Raw genomic sequence first — 5,666 nt, 5'->3', positions numbered from 1 at the left:
TGGGGGTGGAGGGGAGTCAGTCTCAGTCTACCCCATGACAGAAGGGGGAGGAGTTGTACAGTTTGATATGAGGGAATATGCACAAAATGTGAAGTCAGAGGAAAGGATAAGGTGGAAGGGGACATGACAAGAGGAAATGGTTGTTATTCTTTAGTTACCTAACGTTGGAGAATTCTTTTCATTTCACTGCACATCTCGTATGTGTATGTGACGAATAAGCTTGACTTGACTTCAATGTTCATACCGCTGGGTTGGAAACTACCCAAGCGGAATATGAGATGCTGTTCCTCCAGTTTGGGTGTGGCCTCACTCTGGCAATGGAGGAGGCCCAGGCCAGAAAGGTCAGTGTGGGAATGGGAAGGATTAGCAACCGGGAGATCCAGCAGGCCTTGGCGGATCGAGTGCAAGTGTGCAGTGAAACAGTCGTCCACTCTCTGCTTGGTCTGGCGATGTAACGAGGTAGAAATATGTCAGGTGTAAGGCCATTTGTAGGCACAGAGATTTCAGTGTACCCCAAAGTGTACATTAGTTTAGTTCAGTTTAAGCTCACAGCATGGAAAGAGGCCCTTCGGCCCATCATGTCCACGCCAACCCATCACTCACCCGTTCACACTAATTCCATGTAATCCCACTTTGCGCATCCACTAGGGGCAATTTTTACAAAGCCAATTAACCTACAAACCCACACGACGTTGGGATGCGGGTGGGAACCGGAGCACCTGGAGGAAACCCATGCCGTCAGAGGGAGAATCCACACAGACTGCTCCCGAGGTCAGGACCGAAGCTGGGTCTCTGTCTCTGTGAGGCCGCAGATATACCAGCTCCGGCAGTGTGCCATCCTATTTCATAAAGATCACGGCCTTCAAACGGTTAAGCAAATCCCTTGGGTCTTGCAGAAGATGTATCTGTAATTACAGAGGCTGTCTGAGTCAAGGCCGGAGTAAGGAGCCATTCTCTGTATGACCTTCACATTGTTCACAACCAGTAAGCTAGCGATCTCTCAACTTCTCACAGACAAGTTTACTTTAGAGATACAGCGTGGAAACAGGCCCTTCGGCCCACCGAGTCTGCGTCGACCCGCACACTAACGCCATCCTACACACAATAGGGACAATTTATATTTAATACCAAGCTAATCAGCCTACAATCTTGTATGTTTTTTTAGTGTGGGAGGAAACCCGGAGATCCCGGGGAAAACCCACGCAGGTCACACACGGGAAGAACGTAATCAAGATCGAACCCGGATCTCTGGCGCTGTAAGGCAGCAAAACTACCGCTGAGCCACTGTGCTGCCCCAAATAAGCCACAAGTATGTTCCTAAGGCACCAGAAGCCGTGACCCCAGCACACATGAGGTATTTCCAAAAAATAGTCTGTTTTGGCGGTCTGATAAACGACTCCTGGAGTTTTCAACAAAACTTTATTCAAAAGTTCAAGTTGCAGCATACAGGTTTAACAGACACGTCTGGCCACATCGGTTGTCAGCACTGAAATAACGCGCGCAAGGGACAAACTCAGCGGGACAGGCAGCATCGCTGGAGAGAAGGAATGGGTGACGTTACGGGTCGAGACCCTTCTTCAGACCTTTAAACCCTCTAAACCTTCAGACCCTCGAAACCTTTCTTATACATATCCCTGTCTTATAAATTATTTTTAATGCTGTTATCATACCTGCCTGAACTATCTCCCCTGGCAGCTCATTCCATTTTGTGAAAAAGTTACCCCTCAGGTTCCTAGTGAATCTCCACCCTCCCCTCACCTTAAACCTCTGTCCACTGGCTCACCCTTTAGATATTAAGGTTGGTAACCAGGAAGGGAATATTTGCAATAAAATGAAAGGACAAAAAAGTGTGTGAAGGAGACAAGGGTTAGGTGTGAAATGTAAAGCCAGTGGAATTAATATATGGACAGGAGTGGGAGGGAGGGGCGGAAGGGGAGGGGGAGGAACGGGTGGGTGCGCATCCAGGTGGGGCACAGGGAAGAAAAGACGGAAAAAAAGAGAGAATTGTGTTTTAGAATTAGGGAATTAGAATTGGAAAGATACAGTGTGGTAACAGGCCATTCGGCCCGACTTGCCCACACCAGCCAACATGTCCATGCTACACTAGTCCCACCCGCCTGCTTTTGGTCCATATCCCTTCAAACCTATCCAATCCATGTACCTGTCTAAATGTTTCTTAAACGTTAGGATAGTCCCTGCCTCAACCATCTCCTCTGGCAGCTTGTTCCCACCACACTTTGTGTGAAAGATTTACCCCTCAGATTCCTATTAAGTCTTTTCCCCTTCGCCTTAAACCTGTGCCCTCTGGTCCTCGATTCACTTACTCTGGGCAAGAGACTCTGTGCATCTACCCGATCTATTCCTCTCATGATTTTGTATACCTCTATAATATCACCCCTCATCCTCCAACGCTCCAATGAATAGAGTCCCAGCCTACTCAATCTTGTCCATGCCAACCAAGTTGGCTACTGGGCTAGCCCTATCTGTTTGCATTTAGTTCGTAGCCAAGAGGATTGAAGGATATTTAAAAGTAAGGTGGTCACCCCTTTAAGTCTGAGATGTTTTTCTCAATCTTTGGAATTCTTTTACGATGGGAGTGAAAGCAGAGTCTTTGAATGTTTTTAAGGCAGAGATAGATAGATTCTTGATAAGCAACATGTTGGAAGCAGGTGGACAGGTCGGAATGCAGAGTTGAGGTTACTTTCAGATCAACCACAATCTCACTAAATGGTGCAGTGGGCCTGGGAGAGCAATCTTCTCCTGCTCACAGTTTGCATGTGTAAGACGCGCTGTACTGCAGCATAGTGGCGCAGTGGTAGAGCTGCTGCCTTACAGAGCCAAGGAACAAGGTTCGATCCTGTCCTCTGGTGCTGTCTGTACGGAGTTTGTACGTTCTCCCTGTGACTGCGTAGGTTTTCTCCGGATGCTCCGGTTTCCTCCCACGTTCCAAAGACGTACATGATTGTAGGCTAATTGGCTCTGGTAAAAGAAAATTGTAACTTATCCCTCGGGTGTAGGATAGTGCTAGCGTGTGGTCGGCGCAGACTTGGTGGGCCGAAGGGCCTGTTTCTGCACTGTTTCTCCAAAGCGTAAAGTCTAAAGACTCTCCCAGCCTGTAAACATTCCAGTGAAGTCAGATGAGCTGCCAGCTGTCCCTGGCGTTACTAATTCCTCAGCCAGCGTTCCCAGAGCAGATTAACATTAACATTCCTAAACTCTGGAATTCTATCCCTAGACGTCTCTCTATCCTTTGCAACGCTCCTTAAAACCCATGGGCTTCTGGTCGACTGTCTTAATCTCTGCCAGGTTTCAACCATCTTTATGTTTGTTTGGTGATGTTTAATTTGTGTTTTGAGGATTTTGAGGTTAATTTTGAGCAAATCTCAGAGCATGTTTTTTGGCATTTGAAGATACCACTGGCAAAGGCTGAGCTGTTAAAAGTTTGCTACAAGCCCAGAGGCCAGAATTGGGGAGGTGTAGACAACTTGGAGGAGGGTTGCAGGGTGGGTGGGGGTTGCAGAGATAGGGAGCGGGTCTGCTGCAGATCGGAGTTGCAGAGGCGGGAAGGGGGGAGGGTGTCTGGGGAGGGAGAGGGGGGGCTACACTACAACATGAGGTGGGGGCTGCCGTGGGACAGGGCTCGAGAGATAGGGAAGCATCTGGGGTAGAACAGGGTTACAGAGACAAGGAAAGATCCAGTGGTGTGAGATGACTATAGGGATAGGCAGAGGAGTGGGGTAGAAGGAGGCTGCAGATAGGTGCAGGTCCAGAGGTGTGGGAGGTCTACAGAGAGAGGGACAGTTTGGGGCAGGAGGGGGCTACAGAGGCAGAGATACAAGAATGATTCCAGGAATAAGTGGGTTAGCATATGATAAGTGTTTGATGGCACTGGGCCTGTAATCGCTGGAGTTTAGGTAGAGGGGGGACCTCATTGAAACTTACAGAATAATGAAAGGCATAGATAGAGTGGACGTGGAAAGGATGTTTCACTGGTGGGAGAGTCTAGGACCAGAGGTCATAGCTTCAGAATTATAGAGCGTTCTTTTAGAAAGGAGGTGAGGAGGAAGTTCTTTAGTCAGAGGGCAGTTAATCCGTGGAACTCGTTGCCACAGAGGGCTGTATAGGCCAAGTCAGTGGATATTTCTAAGGCAGAGATAGACAAATTCTAGATTAGAACGGGTGTCAAGGATTATGTGGAGAAGGCAGGAAAATGGGATTAGGAGGCAGAGATCAGTCATGATTGAATGGAGGAGTGGACTCGATGGGCCAAATGGCCTAATTCTACTCCTATAACATGTGAACTTGTGAGAATATCAGTGTAAGGGAGTTACAGAGATAGGAAAGGTTTAGGGGTGAGTGGAGGCTACAGCGAGAGAGAGGATTTTAGGGCATGATGGCCAAAGAATTAGGAGTGATTTTGTTGTGAGAGGGGGCTACGGTGAAAGGGTGGGTGGAATGTGGGGGGGCGGGGTCTACAAAGATAGGGATGGTTTTCGGGTGGGAAGGGCTTCTGCGGGAGAGTATTAGGATGGGAGTGGGCAATGGTCTAAGGACATTGGGGGGGGAAGGAGGGGGGGCTGCCCAGACGGAGGGAGATTTGGAGGCAGGAGGGGGCGACAGAGACAGAGAGAGGTCCAGGGGTGAGGGAAAGCTATGGGCAAGTGGTATGGTACAGGAAGGGGCCAGATTCCAGAGATAGGATAGAGTCTAAGAGTGAGAGGGGGTTACAGGGTTAGGGAGGGCTGGAGAGGTGACAGGTCTAGGGAGAGATCCAGGGACCGTGAGGGTTTACAGATAGGCTGGGACAAGGGGTGGTAGGTTTGCAGCGATATGTATTGTACAGGAAGTGGGGGGAAGGGGGTTGAAGAGACGGGGAGGGAAGGAGTTACAGACAAAGGGAAAGCTTTGTTGGAGGTTCCTTCTTGATCCCCTCCAGAGCTCCTCTGCTGCCACCCTGTGGTGAGACATGGAGCTGAGAGGCAGCTTGGAGCCAAACTACCCCCCGATGATTTTATTCTGCGGTAGCCTTCAGTGTTAGAGTCATGGGGTCATACAGCACGGATACAGGCCCTTCAGCCCAACTCATCCACGCCCGACCAAAATGTCTGTCTAAGCCAGTCCTATTTGCCCGCATTTGGCCCACATACCTCACTTTCCCTATCAATGTACCTGTCCAAATGTCTTTTCCATGTTGTTATAATACTGGCCTCAACTTAAGTACAAGTTCAAGAGTTCAAGAGAGTTTATTGTCATGTGTCCCAGATAGGAAAATTACATTCTTGCTTTGCTTCAGCACAACAGAATATTGTAGGCATAAATAAATTCAGAACAGATCAGTGTGTCCATATACCCTAGAATATATATATATATATATATATATATACACATAAATAAGCATAAGTAAGTGCAAAAGGGTATTAAACTTCAGGTTTTTCTTTGAGTTGAGTTTAATAGCCTGATGGCTGTGGGGAAGTAGCTGTTCCTGAACCTGGATGTTGCAGATTTCAGGCTCCTGTACCTTCTACCTGAAGGCAGCTGAGAGGTGAGTGAGTGGCCAGGATGGTGTGGGTCCTTGATGATGCTGCCAGCCTTTTTGAGGCAGCGACTGCAATAGATCCCCTCGATGGTAGGGAGGTCAGAGCCAATGGTGGACTGGGCAGTGTTTG

The sequence above is a fragment of the Amblyraja radiata genome, chromosome 28, assembly GCF_010909765.2.
Source record: "Amblyraja radiata isolate CabotCenter1 chromosome 28, sAmbRad1.1.pri, whole genome shotgun sequence".
Taxonomy (NCBI): domain Eukaryota; kingdom Metazoa; phylum Chordata; class Chondrichthyes; order Rajiformes; family Rajidae; genus Amblyraja; species Amblyraja radiata.
Note: the sequence above shows the minus strand (reverse complement) of the source record.